This window comes from Stegodyphus dumicola, chromosome 4 (assembly GCF_044657685.1).
Source record: "Stegodyphus dumicola isolate Sdum_Otavi_A_Nest chromosome 4, ASM4465768v1".
Taxonomy (NCBI): domain Eukaryota; kingdom Metazoa; phylum Arthropoda; class Arachnida; order Araneae; family Eresidae; genus Stegodyphus; species Stegodyphus dumicola.
Window position 1 is genome coordinate 179,700,270 of NC_140771.1, and position 21,413 is coordinate 179,721,682.

The window sequence follows — 21,413 nt, forward strand, 5'->3', positions numbered from 1 at the left end:
AAAACATATATTCAGCTTGGCTGATATATATTAAGAGATATCAGTCACATTGAGGTTACAAAGATTATCTTTTGTTTCATTCTAAAATTGGCTCATTTGTATCAACACCTAATCGATAAGAATTCCATTACTTTGATAAGTTACTGGGAAAAAATGTATTTCCTCGGAAGATATTGTCTGATCCAAGCCACTTACGCAGTTTAAAAGGTTCTAAGACACTGAAAATTTGAATATTTCAACATGACTCATAGAACAGCTGAACCGGGATATATCTAATCTTGATAGTATAAGGTAAGAATAGCAGATTGCATTGAAGGAGGACACATGGTTACGCTAAGTTTTGAACTTAAAAGCCATTCCCAAAATAAAACTTGTTATTCAACCAACATAAATGAATTTCCCCCTCTTCTTAATGACAGCAGGTTTTAATCAAGTCAAATATTTACTACCCAGAAGAAAGAATCTTGAATATTTTTTTTCAACGTATTGGTTTAAAAATTATGTAAACTAGTTTTATGCCTAATATAAAAAGTTTGGATCAATAGACGAGCGCAGTCATCATATTAATTCAAATTGAGCTTTTGTGGGCTTAGAAACTGTGAATTTTCCTGAAAGCTTGTTTATTTTTGTGAAATCAAAAATAAAAATAACACAAAAAGTAATAAAACGTAAATCTAATAAACCATTTTTTTTTCAAAACTTTTGTTTTTATTCTTAGTGTAATTGTTATCTTTAGGTCATCTAGTCTACGAAGGACACCATTTTTTTTAAATGGGGTCAGTATTCCCTGATCTAACCACTCATACAGTCACGAGCTCTTTATGTAACTTTATACTAAATTGCTTGCCACACAAATATGCATCTCTGAAATGATTTAATCCGTGATCAAAATGAAGCATATAGGAAAGATGCAAATTAAACTGTAAAAATAATGTGCACTACAATGTACGATCAGCCATTTACATTCTCATCAAATATGTTCCACCAAAGAAAAGTATAATAGTACTCAACCATCCCTCTTATTCTTCAAAGTTATCATTTTTGGACTACATTTCCTAAACCGAAATCTTAATCTCAAAGGTCATTAATTTAACAATACTGAAAGAGATTCAGATTACCGTAACTAAAGACTCAAATGATGTTTCGAAGACGGTCTACAAAGAAATTAAACAGTTGAACGTGCCAAGCTTTGTTTTGTGTTCCATAATTGTATGAGGAAAGCTAAGAAGTCATAATGTTATTTTCTTCAGCTTCCAATTTTGTTCGAACTTAGTTTTAAAATTTTGGTGATGGATTACGTAGTTAGGATGATGACAAAGATACAAAAGTCGATCAGGAGACTTAACATTTACATTACAGAATAATTTTTATCAATTTAATTTTTAACATGCATGACATGGAAAAATGTAAACCAAGTAACCGATTAGAAAAAACAATAAACAGAACTTTCATATAAAGTATCATCCATTTTATTTGCTGCAGCGTCCTGATTTCACAATGAGTTCTTCAGATTGGCATTTCATGCAACGAAAACGTAAGCTGTGCATTGAAATCTGCATTTGAACAATTCACTTTTGTGTGCTGAATACATTTACTTTTTCATATAAAATAAATATTGCAACTGAGCATATTAATCGCACGCTCTGTGGTGGGAGGGCGGCGGATACTTTCCAATCCCGCTAAGAGTAATAGGGGTGTCTTTTGGGTCGACCTGAATCGGTTCACGAAGTGGCGAGGTGTTCTCATTAAACGGAATAAGGAGAAGGGTTGTTGCGAAAGGCGGTGAGTTCGCCCAAGAAATTAGCAGCGTGTCAAAAGTTCGCCTTTTCCAATTTTCATCCTTTTCATCCGTTCGTAGCTCATCGCCTGGTGACCCCGGCGTCCGGAACACGTGAGGTGAGACTATGGTACCGCGTGGGGGTGCCACCGCCGGGGGGGGGCTCCCACAAAATGAAGATGCACCGCCGAAGAAGGCAGTTCAAAATGAGAGTGATTGCTATTAAATAACTGGGGTCTAAACGCTTGGAGGTAACTTTTAGTGAATCATCTTTTAAACTGTAATCTTGTGTGTTGATGAAACCGAATTTTCCGACGAATATATTTTTTTAAGTGAAATTTCAAGTTAAAATTAAGAATGCTAAGAAAAAATAGCTGAAGAAATTTAACGAAATCGTGATAATTGAAAACTTTTAAACAAAAGCTTCATATTTTTACTTGAAACATAAATCTAACAGATACATTTGTAATCTGGATTGACAAAATATACATCATTTGTAATATGGATTGAGAAAAAAGAAAAGAAATGAAAATTTTAGAATAATGCATTCCGAAATTAAGGAAATCCAACAAAGAAGAAAATAAAAAATTCTGAAAAAAAAAAAAAAAAAAAAAGTTTATATTTTTTTCTTCTTACTCGGGAGATGGGGGAGGAAATTATTAAGTTGTAGAATTTTTTAAAGGCGTTTGAACGAATAAAAAAAATTTACCTCATTCCTTCTACTTTTATATAAGAAATTAGAAGAAAAGTTTCTTGCCGTTATTATAAGAATTTTCTTTATAAAGAAATCAATGAGAAAATCCTTCATAGTTGCTAAGCGTTTTAAAACTCAGGAGAAAATTTCTTTAAATGAGAACTAAAATGCTGGCCATATGACCAGATATGTTTTGCTCCAACGCTGCAAAAAGTATTAGAATTTTGCAAAAAATAAAGACATATACGATGCGTCTGCAAACTTTAAAATTTTATGTTTCGGAATTAGGTATTTGGCTACTGTTCCTGAACGTCTTCAGTTCTGTTAAAATAATAATTTCTAAAAAGAGACCTTTAGAGAAAGTAGCCTTCAAGTGCCAAATCTGAGGAATAAGAGGGATCCATGAAAACTGCAACTGTTTCCTTTGTCATAAACTGCTCGACAAGAATAGAATTGGGTGACGAAGCACTGTCGTGCTTCGTGAATAAAATCAACAAGTATTCTTTTGGCGCTTTCCTTTTTTCCAGTTTTTTCACATAAAACAAGGTCTTGTTATAAAACGCGTAAGTTTTTATTTGTGCATTACATATTGAACTAATGCTAAACAAGATGTACAAAGTTGCATAATGTGTACTTTTAAATAATTTTGACTGAGAAATATTAAATTATTATCGGGTTTCTACGAGAATGTAGTTCTGTAAATCGACCTGTGCGAATAAGCTTCTAAAATAAGAAAGCGTAGGCAAAATTATTAAGTATGTATCTTTTCAGGAAAACATGGACATCATCTCATGCATGTAAAAGCAGTTCATTTCAAGTACATCCAGTACTCTCCCTGTTGCTCAAAAGTACTCTTTAAGCTTTAAATTTTATCTTTGAAAGTATTCTTATATTTTAATGACACGACATCAACTTCTTTTTATGTTATGATATTGTTGTACAGTAATTTACAACGCAAGCTTCTGGAAGCTTTTATTGTGCTTCCATACTAGCTATGGTATTAAGATTGAAAAATATTTTTTGTAATATTTAAATAAGGGCTTCTCAAACTTAAAATTTTGTACCTCACAAATAAGAATTTAAAATATATGTGCCATCATCTATCAATATAGGTATCAAACGAGGAAAAGAGGTGTTGTTTTACATTCATTATGAGCATCAGTTTCAAACTTTTGTGCAAAAGTTATATGACCAAAAATAATGTAATGTAGAGCATTAGTGGCAAATGTATCGTTACTTAAGAAACCTTGATTTAAATTAAATTAAAATTAAGAATAGAATTACTTTTCCTACATTTCCGTTACAGATCTAAAAGATTTATAATATAAATTATAATTGATCTAAATATATAACTGTTTGTGAAAAATTTCGAGTATCATATCCCAACGAAAATACACATTTCAACCGCTCTCGAATCTTTTGAGTGACATCTATGCTTACGGACAGAATAAAGGACTGTTTCTTGCCAAAAAGAATTGTAAAATAGATTTAAAATAGATTCAGAAGAGAATATTTTTCTTGGCGTCTGTACGTACGTACGTATGTATATATCTCGCATAACTCGAGAACAAGAAGCCATAGAACGTTGAAATTTTGTATATAGGACTTCTATAACACGTAGTTAAGCACCTCTTTTTCTCGTTGCAATTGGCTGCACCAATCGTATACAAATATATATACGTATATATATATATATATACGTATATATTCTCACTCTGTTACCTGGCTCGGTGAGCTTTATTCTTGTATATTGGTAAATTGTGCATTTTTCCTTTAAAAGGTTGAATTACGTACTTTTTATGTTCCGTTTAAGCTTTTGTGCCTTTAGTTAATTTTCATGCTAATGCTGTAGAATTAGCAACAATTTAAAGCTTTAAATACTAAATTTAGCCTAATGAACCGCCATTTATTTACATTTGAAACTCAGTAGAGTAATGAACTAAGCCAGTTTTGCTCCTTCAAAGTCTTTTTTCCGAGTGGGACCAAAAGTAAATTTTAAGTTTTGTGCACCGAAAAATCTGCCTTCTTGCCCGCTGAATGAATTGTTTTTATACAGAAACTCTGATTTTTATTTGTAAAATGTTTTTAACAATTTTATGTTTTCCTTATTTTACAATTTTTAATGAAGATGTTTTGAGTTTTTATGTATTTTTGCTTTGCCGCGAAGAAATATATCTGTAATGAAATTCCATCAAATAAGATTAAATAAAATGTAGCAAAAAATATTTAATAGGCCATACAAGTAAGTCTTGTGGTGGCCACATCAGATTTCATTTTAGTCTAAAAGGGCTCCGTTCCTGAGGGACTATTGTTTTCGTTTTGCGATTTTGCGTCGAATCACTCTGAATGTCCGTTTCACTTTTCAAACTGTTGCCATCAAATACTATCGCCCTGTATTGTATTTGAAGAAATTAAACAATGAAGAATCTGCATAAATGTACGTATGTTTCTCGCATTGTGATAAAACAACAGTACCTAGAGTCATCAAGTTTTGAATGACGTAATCCTACTGCGAATATGGGCATCTCGAAGCCCAAATTTGAAATTTGTAATTTGTTTTATTATCGATTTCATATTTTGTAAAACTTAACGAATTTTTCAGTAACAAACTGAAGGATTTCAAAGAGAACAGTGGCAACGTTGTACAGAAAAAACGTTTTTATCTCCCGCGCGCGAGACTGTGTATCGGAAATTCTAAAACTTTGCTCATTTTTTAAATTATTTTGCGATTTTGCTGTTAAATTGAATTTTAAGGTTTAAGTACGAAGAACGTGATATTTAATAAATAATGTTAACACATAAAATGTTAAAAAATACCCCTTTGGAAATAATTTAAAATCTGAAACCTTTCATATATATATGTTTGTTTTCCTCTTATGAAGAAAAGTAAACCTGCGACTAATCGTCCTGAAAATAAGTAGAATTGTATTTAAACTATATATAAAATTAAAGTTGGCTTTTTGTCTAATTTTAATGCTTTTCTTCTAAATGACGCTTTTAAGATCTTCTTTCTTAAATGAAAATATGAAATTTGTTATAAAAATAGAGGTTCTGAAAAAAAAAATCACTTAAATAGAGTTTATAATTTTATACCATAAAATATACTCTTTCTTTCCACCATAAAAAATCGAAGTAGTTATAACATTAAAAAACGTATTTTTAATAATTTTATTTATTTGCTTGTATAGTGATAGAAGTATTAAATGATAAATACAAATTCTGATGTGGCCATCACATGACTTCCTTGTGCGGAATATTAAATTATACTCATTTTTTTGCTGCATTTCATTTAAACTTATTTACTCGAATTTCCTTAGATATATTTCTCATTCAATTAATTCAATTCTCACTTCGCGGTAAGGCAAAAATACATAAAACCTCAAAATATCTTCATTAAAAATTGAAAAATAAAGTAAAGGATAAAACACCATATACAGTTAAAACAATATATATATATATATTACAATTAAAATTAGAGTTCCTACCCAAAAGCAAACGATTCGGCCAGCTGGCAAGAAGGCAGATTTTTCGGTACACAAAACTGAAAGCTTACTTTTGGTCCTACTCGGCAAAAAGACACTGAAAGTGCAGAAACTGACTTAATTCACTGTTCAGCTAAGTTTCAAACTTATTGCTGCTATAGTAAAAAAATATAAGCTTAACCGCACTTAAACAACTTTTAAATTGCTGATAATTCTACAACTATTGTGTGCAGATTAGCTAAAGTCATAAAAATCTGAACCCCAAGATATGAAAAACATAAACCAATCATTTTTAAAGCATAAAATGTACAATTTACCAACATATAAGGAAAAAAACTGAGCTCACGGAGCCGAGTAACAGAGTAGGTATACATAAGGGTCGTTCAAAGGAAAGAAGCACTACAGTTGGTTTGAGTAATGGTTTAATGATATTAATATAAATTAGTATGCAAAAATAGGTGTCCCAGCAGTCAACGAGACGATGAATAATACCCTGGGTGAAGAAGCTCCGGAGTTGGTTGTGGAACCAAATTTCAACGATAGCTTGGATTATTATCGTCGGCAAATCGCCGTTCCTTCAGAGGTTTTTTTGAATGGACCGAAGGTGTTTTAGTCACACGGTGAGAGGTCTGGGCTGTAAGGGGGATGTTCGAGAACCTTCCAGCGGAATTGCCGTAACAATGCTTGGGACGCCACAGCCACATGAGGAGGAGCATTATCATGCAAGATGATAACCCTACATGACAGCATACCACGTAGGCGGTTCTTGATATTTTGCTTCAGTTTCTGTAATCTGTCTCATTCGTGCCCGCAGGTAGCCATTCCAACAGTAGCGGACCATCGATGTCAAAGAAGCACGTTAACATGACTTTACTAGCACCAGTGTTCATGCGAGCTTTCTTTGGGCATGGGGACGAAAAGCGTCGCCATTCCATACTCATGCTTTTGGTGGCTGGATCAAAGTGATGGCACCATGTTTCATCAGTGGCAATGATCCTTGAAAGCAATTGGTTCCCCATTTCTTGGTACCGCATAAGGTATTGCATGGAAAAAGACATGCGATGAATCTTCTTCTCCTCTGCCAAATGCTTTGCCACCCATTGCACACAAACCTTCGAGTATCGCAACCTTTCGCGCAGTATTGTGTGCAGACTTCCTATGCTCATAGACATTTCCTCCGCTATTTCTCGAGGGGTAATTCGCCGGTTCATTTTGACGAGACAGTCCACTTCTGCAACTGCTTCCTGGGTGATCACCACATGCGTTTGACCAGGTCATGGCCTGTCGTCAGTACTGCTGCTTCCACTACGAAAATCCCTACACCACTTGGAATACCGATCTGCGTTTCATATACTCCACGCCATACACATTTTGCATTCGACAATAGATTTCAAAAGCATCCACATTTTCTGCTGTTAAAAATTGCACAATCTCCCGTTGACACCGTTTGGAGGCTATGATGCGAACGCTGCCTTTTAACCTGCTCTGACCTATCACATACGCATCTGGCGGGATCTGACGTTATCGCATGCACTCCCAGCACTCTGCGCCCTCTATACAGCCATACGCAGTCATCGTTCTCTTTAACTGGCGGAGTTATTATAGCAATGTCACTTTCATTTTAACGACCCTTATATGTTTATATAGTTTTGGTGAGGCCTATTGCAACCAAAAAGGGAGGTACACAACTACATGTTATAACAGTCTTTTAGAAGAAATTTCAACTTTCTGAGGCTACCCGTTTTTGAGTTATGCGAGATACATATATACATACATACATACGTACATACAGACGTCATAAAAAATCTCTCCTGAATTCCTTTTAAATACTTTTTGGGAAAAAGAGTCCTTTATTCATTATTATTATTATTTTATTTCTTATGTACAGAGGTTACGCAAAAATATCGTTACATTCCATTCAGTAGTGGTTAAAACGGATATTTTCGTTGAAATATGATACCCGAAAATTTTCGCGATTACAATACTTTCTTTACTTCGTACAAGAAAGTAAAGAAAAAATGACTTTAGTAAAAGTAAATGAAGTAAAAAAAGAATTTGAATATAATGACAATAGTAATTGTATTTGTTATTATAATTAAATTTAGTTTCTAAGGTCTTATTACCTTGAATTCTTGACAATTTATTGCTTTTTTTCTTAAGGTAGATTTCTTGTGAATCAGGTTAGACTCATCGAAAGAGTCATGCATTTCTGTGAGTCAAATAATTAATATTTTAATAAAACAACATTGTTTTCATATTGGCTATAAATTGTATTCAGGAACGGTTTTTAAATTAAAAGCTCTGTTATAGGCCGAGAAACAATTTTTTCGTACTGTTATAATATTAGTCGAAATCACAAGGGAAAAAAAAATGAAATGTTAGATAAGTGGTTTGGTTTATTTGACTACCGCAAAGCCTCGAGGTTATCTGCCTAAGGGAAGGGATGCCTTCGTGGAGGACTTTCTAAGGAAAACTGGCTCGTATAAACTTTGCTCATAATGAAAACCACGAAGGCGCCTATGCAGCGTGACCGTTCGCAGGATTGGAGCCTCGGACCACACTACCAGGGTTCAGCGACCTTACCGCTCGGCCTCTGGGGGGGCCGTTAGTTAAGTGAATAATGCATTTGGGAGTTTTGAAGCTTGCTGAATTAGTTTTAAAAGTTTCGCTTATACTAATATTACATCCCTATATAAAAACAAAATGTATTCCAGAAAAAAAAAAAAAAAAAAAAAAAAGCAGTTAAAGCAAATTGTTTTTCAAAATTTAAAATTATTTTTAAAATTTGCAGTAAACATAATATTTTTAAAATTGTGATTAGCTATTTAAATTACATTTATATACTTTTTAAAAATTAATCTTATACTTGAAAAGTGCTTGAAGTCTCTGAATTTTCTGGCACAAAATCTGCAGTTACAAGAGGACTTTTTTGTAAAAATTTTATCGTACTTAATTTTTTAATGATGTATTGAATATCTTATGAAGCTGATGTGATTTAAAGCTATGCCAGTCTTTTCTCTCTTACATTACTACTTTTCGTACGTTGCTGCTATTCGATGCAATTCTTAAAATAGTCTGGCTATATCTGGCTAAAGGAAACAAAACATTTCTTGCCTACGCATTAAAAATGAGATCTAAATGTGCTCTTCCTCATTGCGTATCGTTCCCCACTGAGATATTGTTACGAAATCGAGGTAATAGAAATTGCTGCTGTAATGCGCGCGTTTATAAAAGAACATTTTCAGTTTTTGCACCTTAATAATTGCGGTTTTTTTCGCCTCTTTCTTTTTCCCTTCCATCATTCTTGTTCCCTTTCGTGCCGGTCCAGAGAAATGCTTATCAATTAATACAAAGAAGCGTGGGCAGATGATGTCTAACTCCCCCCCCCCGTGTTCTGTCCCCTCCAAAAGGTTTCATGCTTGCATCATTAAAAGATCTTTTATGTGTAAAGAATGTGGCTCATCTGAACGCTGCAGTTAGCGATCTTGATGTTTTACAGTCGCTTTCTTTATGCAAATCATACTGGTGCCTGTTTTTTCTTCCTACGCATGCATTTATTGTTTCAATCTAGAACACGAATGTCCAACTGATCTTCGATCATTGTTAAGTCTTCTAAAGTGACCTAAAAAGTTCAACGATGCGCCTATCCACCTGCAAACCCACAAATATAATTTGTAATTGAAGTAGAGCACTGAAATTCACTTGAATGTTTCAAGAGGATTGGTTGCTGTGGTATACTGAAATCAAAAGAAAATCTGAATAATCAGTATTAACCTTGTTTAAACAAAGCATACCATGTTAACTATTTATTCTAATGTTGCATTATTATTAATGGAGGCATGCGTCTTCGATAAAAATAAAACCGTAAATTTAAAAACTCATATTTGCGATAAATTATCTTCAAGTGAAGAATATGTTTCGTTATACAATTATGCAAACAGTTTTCTATAGAAAGATGACGTTACGTTGTTTGAATGCGATAAAGAAAGCGGGGCAATTTCGCCTAAGGGGAGGGATTCTTTAAAGAAAAACTGCCTTGCATTCACGTTATATATCGGGAAAATCGCAACCATGCAGCTAACGCATTAGCTTCGTTTTGAACCAGGTCGAATTACCAATATTCTGCGGCCTTCAACCGCTCGGCTATTTTATAAAAAGATATACATGCTTCAATAATGTTTATTGACCATAACGTTAAAGTAAATGTGTTGTTCTTATCTCTTATAACAGCGTTTTCGTTTTCAAGGTATATATTATCAATAATTAAGAATATCAGTAAGAATATCAGATTATATTTTTTTCAATCAAATATGCAATAGAATTGGACTCTATACAATTATTCTTTCCTTAAAAAATGCTTGGTGACAGCTTGACTTTGTGGTTTTTAACAAAAATTGAATAGTCTCAAGGGCAGCACAATTGCTTTCAGCTGTGATTATTCATTCACAGGGTTGGGGCAAATAACCCCAATAACTTTTTAACTCTTTAACTTTTCAACGTAGTTGGTGCTACCGATACAAATTATTTACATATGAAGCATATTTCATATAAATCATTTTGGAAAATAACTCTCTAATATAGATTTTGTTTATAGGTTCGTGCAATAAATTTTCGCAGATTAGCATATTTATTAAAGTTCTTTTTTCTTTGTAACGTATTTTTTTCTTTTATTGCCGCGTGCCTTCGCAGTGTAATTGGAAAGACCTTCGGCTAGCATGGAAAGGTCTAGTGTTCGAACCACTGCGATAGCAAAGCCAGTTTCAGAAAAAAAAAAAAGGCCTGCTTCGTTCTTTTGTTTTCATTGTTTCAATTTAGTACGTATTGCATAAAATATAAATTCTCAAATTTTAACCCAGGCTGTCGTTGTCACGTATTTCTTAAAGCAATTAAAATAAAAAGATTTCTTATTGATTTTGTAGCAAATCTTAGCTAACTTATAGAGATATGACCAACGTCATGCAGTTAAATTGTTTATTAATTCGGTAAGAAACCACGCAGAATTAAGAAATTTTGTCTTCTAAAATATGTCAAAAATTATTCTTTCTGGGGATTCTGCTTTTGAGTTTATATTTTTAAAAGCTAGAACTAGGAAATGCATAATATTTTACATATTTTGTATACTATAGAAGGCTTGAGAGCCTCCTTGAAAGGAGAGGCCAGGAGCATGTACCCATTTACCTCCTCGATTTTCGGGCTATTTTTAGGAAGCTTATCAATACGTGTAAATCTAAGTTTTGAATATAAGCACAATTAATGACAACATAACAGTTATTTTATAAGAACCTTAGAGAATATGAATAATTATATTCTGACGTAGTTAAAATATAGAAAAAGAAAATGCATTAAGTAAAATTGTACAGTATCATGTTTCTGACGTAATGCCAAAAAAATATGTTAATATTATTGGTTAAAATGCATTTTCGGTCATGAGAGGAAACCTCTGTGCTACAAATTCTTCAACACTGAAAAAACATGAGGAATAGTTCGACTGGTTTCCAAATCGCATTGACTAGAAATGTTTAAGAACTCAACAAACGAATGTGTCGTTAATTGACTTAAAAACTGCTCGTAAAGAGCAAAGTGGGAAATTCCAGATTCGAGGTATGATAACAGTGGTAACAAGAGTTACATCGGAGCCGCTTTAAAAGAAGAAACCTTGGCTGTAAAGGGAAAATTTGGCCTTGTCGATGTTACTCATAACCTGGAATGCATTCCGTTCCAAATCAGGAGGAATGTAAGGTCATTAGTGAAGCCTAAAAAGTTAAAAATGAAAGCATTGGTAGTTCTAGTTGGTAAACTGTATCTCGATATGCCAGTTTAATGTAAATAAAGATTTTAATGAGCACGAATAAGAGGAAAACCAGAATATTTGATATAGAGTACAAGAGTAAATTAAAATAAAAAATACTTCTTTAAGCATTATCTTTTTCATACTCGCAGTTTAACTTCAGTTGTCTATTCTTAATTAAGAATAATTATTAAATTAAGGATAGTTATTTTTAATTATTACTAATACTCTTAATTAAGAATAGTTGTCGTAATAGTCTTAATAAAGACTTTTATTCAAGAATAGTCGTTCTTAATTAAGAATTAACTATTTTAATTAACTATTCTTAATTCAGAAATTAAAAATGAAAGTATTGGTATCTCCTAGTTGGTAAATTAAAATATCTTGAAATGTCAATTAAATGTAAATAAGGATTTTGATGAGTTAAAATAAGGGGAAAACCTGAAGATTTGATTTTAAGCATGAAAGTTAAAATTAAAATAATATTTCTTAAGCATTACCTTTTCCATGCTTGCAACTTAATTGAATTTAACTATGGAATAAAATACAATTAAAAAACAGGTTTTTATAGAATAATATTTTAATTGAAATCAATGTGATAATTACTATACTAAAAAGCGAAAAATAAGTAATGTATAGTTTAATGGAAATAATAGATTAAACAACTCTATTCATCTACAATTTTATATCGCGAATTCTTTAAAAATGTAATAGTCCGGGAAATTAAGAAATTTTGTTTGTAGGTTTATTTAACAACGGAAGAGTCGTAGCGAGTCACATCATTTTGGAAATCTTAATATGAGTACGCAGTCAGAATGCGTACTTGGGGCATGTTCGAAATTTCTTCCGAAAATGTAAATCGTATTGACACAGGAATAAAATTTTACTCAAGTGTATGTAAATGAATCCCTAGTGAATATTTCATTCGAATATTTAAAACCTGTTATTTAATTTTTAGCATTTGAGTTAAAAACCGTTGTACTTTTTAGAATTTCAAGCTAAAGACGTATTTCGGTGCTGCCATCTATTGGGGATTTTAATAACTGTCACCATTTGAACATAATCCATCCCCAATAGAAGATACGCACGTGAAAGGAACGAAACAAAATTTTCGCACCTATTTATAATATTAATTTCTTGTTTTTTTATCCAATTCTCCAAGGATTAAATATTACGGACTGCCTAGAGTATAGCACCCTCTGCCTCCACGTCATAAAATAATGAAAGTGAGTAGAGTTGACAAAAATGCATAAAGTCGTTAAAGAAAATAAAAAGGAAGTCAATATAACTTTAGAAAGTTTAGGGAGAAAAAATCTAAAGTATTAAAAGCTTAGAAAATTTCATAGTAATTAGCGGGATTTTTTTTTTTTTTTTTTTTTTTTTTTTTTTGAATTTAAAACTTTTGTAACCATTTTTCGATAACGAAATACTGTGTGTTATACCTGTAATTGAAAATTCGGTTCTGTCTCCCTAGGACGCCTAGATGGAGCTTTTGTTTGGAAGCCATTTACACCGACTACTGAAACTGAAACAAGATTATGATACTGAAAATAGATTCTGATACACAAAAACTGAAGCAAAGTTATGATAAACTACTGTGTGATTTGAGGGCCCTTTAAGGGGACTCATACACCTTAAAGCCCATAAGATCTTCGAATATGTGACTGTTGCAAGAGTTAGGATAACTTATTTATTTTAAAAGCAATTACTTCCAACTTTTTACAGCTGACTACATAATGTAGCTGCTTTCTGAAATAGTAATCAGAAAGTTTGTGTTGCCCCAAATATTTTTATAATTTATCCGCTTTTTGACAAAAATTTTCGTCATGTTTCCACCTTGCGTGCAGAGTTTAAAACATTCTGTTGCATAATTAATTTAATTCCATATTTAATATATAGCTTTTATAACATTGGAAACTACTGTGAACCAAAAATTCTAAGAATTTCATGTTAAATTTTTATTTTATTTGGAGTTAAGTTTATAAAATGTATTTTATTAAAAAATTCTGTAATGTTTTCGTGCATAAAATTTTTCAATGTAAAAATATTCATCATATTTTTGGTTCAGCTAGAAAAAAGTGCCCATATAAAGAATTCCATCAAATTTCAGGTATGGACCATTAACCATTTCTAAAATATCATGCGTGTAAGGTGGAAACGTGATTAAATATTTTGTCACAAAGCGGATTGAATTACAAAAATATTTGTGGCAACACAAACCTTCTGGTAACTAGTTTCCAAAGCAGCTATATTATGTAGTCAGCTGTAAAATTTTTGGATGTAATTGCTTTTAAAATAAATAAAATATCCTAATTCTTGCAACAGTCACATATTCGAAGATCATAAGGGGTTTAAGGTGTATGAGCCCCCTTAAAACCTAAGACCCTCAGCTCGCTTTGTAGAGCTAATCAATAATCAGGTAGTTTGAAATGGCCCTAGACTGAAGTAGCAATATTTAAACTTTAATTCCTTCTGGGAAATGATGATAAAAGCAATGTTGTTAAAAAGAGTTAAACTTAAAATATTTTATTTCGGTTTTCCTGACAAACTTCTTGAAATTGTAAATGTAAAGAAATGTAAAAAAGCTATTTATAACTATACATACATTTATATTTTACGAGAGATACAGCAGCAAGTTTATTTTATCGTATATAGAAATATTTTCTGTTACTTTGGCCAAAAAAGCACCATGTAAATTTTTTTTTCATAGAATTGTAGTCATCAAAGTAAGGATCTGGGAATTCCTCAAACGAAAGGAAATGTGTAAATTTACTTGAAAATAGTCTAGGCTTTCATTTCAGCACCATAGTCTGTTACTTTATTATATGCACTTCAAGGTCGTAGCGACCCTTCCGTCATTTACGATCATAATGTCGTCTTCAGCGAACAGAGTGATTTAGAGGATTCAAGTAAGTTACAGAATGCCACCTTTCTTCCGCAACAATCATTACCAAGGCCTTGGGGCATGTTTGGGGTAGTGGTTACCTCCATGGTCTGTAAAGTGGGGTACGCGCACCGCAGGGGGTACGCCAGAGAAGTAGGCTTACAATCACTTCCGAATGAATGATCGTGTATCACACTAGTGCGAGGTTTTCTTGATCCCCGCGTTTGGTTTCTAGTCTAGGGAGCTCAACATCATAAATTCACTGGCTTTAAAGTGCATGCACATTACCTTACATTTATTTTATTGTATCATATTACATTAAATTTCATTGCATTACATTGTGTTACATTATATTATACTACTAATACTATATTACATTATATTATGTTACATTATATTGCATTATATTATATTATGTGGGGTGCACTTTAGAATCATTTTCGTTCTAGGGGTACGCAATCAAAGAAGTCTGGAGGTCGGTGGTTTGGGAGGAAGAATGGTATTGAAGTACCTGTTCTAAAGTAACAGTAACAGACTGGAGATAAAGTTAATGACGCTCATGCACTTTTTGCAAAAGTTTTTAATGCTGAAAAACAAATTCGTAACTCTTTTAATTAAATATGTATTTTTTAGTGTAATTTGGTCAGGGATATAAACATTTTAATAATATTTCAGTAAAAGTAATCATAACAACAACATAAATGTGAAAAAGAGACCAAGTTCGGGAGAAACGACGTTGGATGTAGTCGGCGTCACCGATAAAAGAGTTGAAGTCTTACGGATGGCAAGTTCTATAGCAGTTCATTTAATCATAGCTGTAAGAATGTATAACGTTCTTTAATTCATTTGAAAAACAATTTATTATTTTCTTTGATATCGGAATTCTAACTTGGCAAGTTTTAACTGTTTAATAAATTACGTTCAAAAAATTTGACTTCTTCAATTAGAAATTATCTTGCCATATCATTAATTTTTTAAGAGCTAAATTAAAGGTTATATGGCATTTTCTCCCTCCTTTCTGCATGTCTTTGTGGTGCACACTCCGCACGTTTTCGAGAGGTCAAGGTTCGAGTCCCAGCGAGGGCATTGTACAATTTTCCGGATTTTTCAGACTTTAATAACTTTATAACTATAAGAGATATATTAATGAAATTTGAGACTCTATGTGTTCAATGAAACTTTATTCGACATACAAAATTGCAAGTTTGTAGGTCTAACAGTTTTTGATTAACGCGGGGGTCGAAAGTAGCTTGAAATGGTTCGTGTAAGATACACATGACCGGTGTCTCGCTATTTTCTTCTCCGTCTGTTCCGAACTCTGCTGACACACTTCCGCGTGTGTCTAAATAATTTCTTAATTTATTATCTTTCTTTATTCATGTAATTAAACAAATATTTATTGTATATGTGATATTAATCAATAAGTGTGCCGCTCTGTAAGAATGAATGTGTTTTTCGCTACGAAAATGTGTGTCCTGGACAACGCATTTGTATATAAAATTTTAGGATTAATTTCACGCGAAATCGTGAAAAGTTGAAGAAAATACACTCTTATTTCTTTGCCTTCAACTCAAAATGTTTCTAGATTAGTATCATATTTGATATACTCATAAAATTTTCCTAATTCCCTAACAGAATTCACCTTTTTGAATACTTGGGCTTTAACTATTTGCTTGCAGTGTTCACATTCTCTTCAATATTATTTAAATAATGACATTTATAAGGCTTCATTTTAGGGAAGAGAAAATAGTCTATAGGTGCAAAATCTGGCAAATAAAGGAGGGGGTGGTTGAGAACTGTCACCCAATCTTTTGCTGGAATAGAAGTCTGACGAGAATGGAATTATGTGATCCTCTGCTATCGCGCAGTTATTAAACGATTATTCGATTGACTCTTTTCAGGCCTTATGCGTTGAAATCTTTTAAAAAGTCTACATACTTACATTTTTAAAAACCATCGAGTTCACTATCTGTTTCTTAGGAACAAATTCACTGTAAAGTCTTTCATTGCAATCAGATTATGACATGACGATCTTGTCATCTGCGTTCAACGCACAAGGAATAAAGCGAGATTAAATTTCACTTAATTCTAAATCTTGCATCATACAGTTTTGTGAACAGTGTCTTTAGTGATGCGAAGCTCATCAGTAGCATTCGAAGAGAAAAATGACGATTTTTCTTTGAAAACTGTAGAAATCTTTTATGTTTTCATCCGTTCGAGATTACCACGAGTTCATCATCGGCATCTTTTGCAGCCATCTCGAAATCATTCATACCAATAAAAAACATTGGATCATGTTCATGCTTGATCCTTGTGTACTTAAGGCAACATTTCAAATATCTCATTTGCTTTATTTATTTATTTATCGGTTATTGGTTGTTATTTATTGGTTATTATTATTGCTTTACATCAAAATTCATCTCTATTCTTTGCTCAGTTTACAAGTTAATGAAAGCCCATTTTCATAGAATCAAAGAAATAATTACCAGCACGGAAAGTACCTTTCGTTAGCAGACGATACTTCAGGAAAAGCAAGTTGAGATGTCTGAGTAATGATTGCTATCAATTGTCGTTTCACAGCTTCCCTAGTATTTGTTAAAAAATATTATTCGTAAAATTTTGTACAGACGGTGAGTATTTATTCAAGTTTGACAGATGGTATTTTAGAATGGGTCTTAAATAGTGTACCACGTGGGGTTAAGACAAATAAACCAATTTTGATAATTACAGTACAACTCCAATTATCCGAACTCCGACAATCCGAATCGCTTTCAGAATTTAAGAAGAAAATTAAGAGGAAAACGTTTCGTCATTCACTACGACTTCTAAAAGAAAAAGTATTGTGTTATCGTTAGCGGATAAACTAAAAATTATAGAGTAATCGGATAAAGGAGTTACAGGTAAACAGTTGGACATCAGTTATTTCGCTGGACATCAAAGGGGCAATCGACTCGTTGTGGTGGCCAGACGTAGTCGAATGGCTAGACATCATCAAATGCCCAAAGGAAATCCTGAATCTTATACGCAGCTACTTGAAGGATCGTTGGATACAGGTTACAACAGAATATGATGTACTCAAAGTCAACTTGGAAAGAGGCTGTCCCCAGGGTTCCTGCTTGGGACCTACACTTTGGAATCTTGTTGGGAACACAGTCTTTGCGCTCTATCACCAACAGCAAGGAGTGGATATCCCAGGCGTACGCAGACGACTTTTTATTGGTCATTTCTGGTAGCACGGACAATAGGATAAAGGCACAAAACTCAATCAATACTTTTGCAAGCTGAGCAAATCAGCACAAATTAAATATCTCAACAGATAAAACTAAACAACTGTTTATATGTAGGCATGGAGCATGAAATAGGAATCCCAACATCAAGCTAAATTGAGTCTCTATAAAATAGGTCATTGACCTTAAATATCTAGGTATTATAATTAACAATAGGCTTTCCTGGATACCTCATATTAAACAGCTTAAGCAGAAAATAAATCAGCTTAGTAATTCCATGGTTAGAACCACAGGCTCTCATTGCGGCACTCCAATCACTATGCTCAAAAGCTGGTACAGAACAATCTCAGAAAAGATCATACTACATGGAGCTGCCATATGGAGAAGGAAGCTTACTGCCCATATGAGGTGGCAGCTTCTCACCATCCAAAGAATGTAACTTTTTATCATATGCAAAGGTTATAGAACATCCCCAACTGCGGCATTACAAGTGCTGGCGGGTATCCCTCCAGTGGACCTTCTAGTGGAGAGAGAATCAGTATTAGTAAGGACATTGCGCCTGGAAAATAACGTCTCTCTGTGGCAAAAGACGTTCTACCACACAGACTATGAGAAGCGCAAGCGGATCATGCTTAGACACCCTGCAGATACAGATTTATCGCACACAATATATATGCAATATACCAGCCAAATGAGAAAGCATTAGCTATTTATACAGATGGCTCAAAGACGGAGAAAAGCACAGGCTGCGCCTACTGTGTACTCCAAGAAGAAGTGGTTAAAACTTGGGAAAGACGACTGGCAGACAAAAATGCCGTCTTTCAGGCAGAGCTTCTTGCATTAAAAGCAGCCATCAATTTGGCAAAATATCAATTAGGAATAAAGGTTAACATATATAGCGACTCTGCCTCAAGTTTAGAGTTCTTTCCGAAAGTAAAGTTACATGCTCAATTAATACATACAGCGGAGCACAAACTCAATTCTACACTGGCCATGGTCACTTCTCACATTATCTTAAGAAATTCGGGAAACGAGCATGAGAATTGTGTGAATGTGGTGAGGTAGGTGATGCAGATCACTACCTCTTCAACTGCCTAGAAAAGTGGAAAGTTTTGTACGCGTAATGAAAAAATAAACTTATAAGAAACTTGATTCCCATACACGATAAAACTGACAAGAGATTGGTTAATTAAGAAACCATGTAGTGTCCACATCTTATTAATACATAGTCATAATCATCAGAGACAAATGATTTCATCTAATCCTGCCCTCGAAATGAACATCAATATTATATAAAGGAATTGTTCAAAAGAATGTTACAAAGTTAAATTTTTCAAACATTTAGCTTAATGTTAAATTCAGTTCTTCAAAGAGTTAGTAGCATTTTTTGAACGAACAGTTTTAAATAAGAGTTATGATACTGTTGCGTGAGTACGGGTTCGTAATAAATTGAATGCACAAGTCCGATGAAAAGTGAATAAAATTTATTATTATCTATTAGTATCACAAAAAAATAAAATGAAATGCTTAATTTTCCTCAGATATTCGTTCAATATTGCAATATCTCACAGTGGTTATCTTTTAAACTACCAAAACCTTCAATGTAACTAATTCAAAACAGAGAAAGCTAACCCGATTTCACCACGAATTCACTACAGTAAGCAACAACAGTTTTCTAAACAAAACTGAACTGAGAGATTTTGATCTCGCTTTTATAAGCTTTTTTAAAAAAGCACGAGAAACTTCTCGATTTTTCTGGATATTAAAAGAGTACAATTACGAGATGGCTATTCATTAAATGCACGTGCTTCTGTATTTCTAATTTTTCTGGCGTAGCTTTCCCTTCAAATAAGTCGCGTGCAGCACTTGCACTGGGAAATGAAACAATTTAATAACAATGCTACCAAAAAAATAGCAAACTAAATAAATCAATACAAACACTGTAACAGTACTTTTAAAGTGGAAAATAATGAATATAGTAGCAGAAAAAATGAAATTATTTTACTACTGAAAGTATGATTTTAATTTAATTAAGAAATTTTGAGCGAGCAGTAAAATCAATGAACTGTGGTAGTTTGATACTGCGTAAAGTCTTGGCGTACGAACTAACCGCATGGCCGTTTCCGTATTTTTCCCCATGTGTATTGTGAATGCAAGCCAGTTTTCCGTAAAAAGGTTTTCCACGAATGCATGCCTTCACTTATGCAGGTAGCCTTTGTACTTACCAAAATCGAAATAATTCAGTCCAATCCAAATTATTTTAAAAGGTATTTCTGTTTAACTGAGAATTTAAATAAATTACTCGTTTTGTTAAATCTTATAAGATCATCTGGCATTTTAGGATTAACTATAAGAAATAAAAATATGGGTGAATAATTATTTTGTCTTGCAGTAATTCTGAGAAAAAGCATCTGTGCTTCCCTACCTTACTTCAAAAAATTTCCTTGAAATAACTGTACAGTTAGACGGGGACATTGATGCATTATTATCCATCTTTTTTAATACAGTGATTACTAAACTGGACCTAAACAGAAATCGCTCAACTAAACAATGCTTTTATAATTAGCGATTGTTATGTAGTTTATAACATATAGTAATTAACTGTATTGTTTATTTAGGACTTAAACAGTGTCATTATTCCATATAGTAGGGTAATAAGACTCCCTTCTCTCATTCTGCAATTTCATTTATCAAAATACTCGATTATAAGACACAGTGAAATTTTAGAACAAAACTCTAGAAGAATAAAGATGTTATTTTTGATCAAATAAAGTAATTTAAATATTTTTTAATATCCAAAGTTCAAAAGCAAACGGTTAAATTTATGAAATTTAATGCATGCATTTATCATTTCCTTACCTGTCCTTGTCTTCATCTTCTCTTTATTTTCAGTTTTAACAACGACTTAGAGATTTATACCTTAATTATGCCTGATCACGCTGCATTGCTTTATTTTTTTTTAGTGCAAAGAAGTAATTTGCCCAGAAGGACTATTAATTTCGTTTTGGCATTTTACGTTGATTCACTACAAGCGTTGTTTCACTTTCCAAATTGTTGCCACCAAATATTATAGCCTTCCATTATATTTAAAGAAATTAAATATTGCAGAATCTGTATAAATATATGTATGTTTTCGCATTGTAATAAAGCAACGGTACCAAGAACCATCAAATTTTGAATATTGTAATCTTCTTGCGAATATGGGCATCTGGAAGCCCGAATTTGAAGTTTGGAATTTGTTTTATAATCGATTTCATATTTTGTAAAATTTTAACGAATATTTGATTGACAAACTCAAGGATTTCAAAGCGAGCAATGGCAACGTTGCAGAACAAGAAAAAACAGAAAAAACATTTTTGTCTCCAGCGTGCGCAACTGTGTATCCAAAATTCTAAAGATATACTCATTTTAAAATTATTTTGCGATATTGCTCTTGAACGGAATTTTATGGTTTAAATACGAAGAACATGATATTTCATAAATAAAGGTCATACACAAAATGTTAAAAAGCGCCCTTTTGGACGTAATTTAAAATCTGAAACCTTTCAGATTTTTTAAAAT

General features: G+C 32.9%; 1 long non-coding RNA gene across 2 annotated transcripts in view; it reads left to right on the forward strand.

Moving 5' to 3' along the window:
- Positions 1 to 21,413, forward strand: part of LOC118187765 (uncharacterized) — a 110,963-nt gene that overhangs the window by 12,001 nt on the left and 77,549 nt on the right. The gene's annotated exons all lie outside the window — the stretch shown is intronic.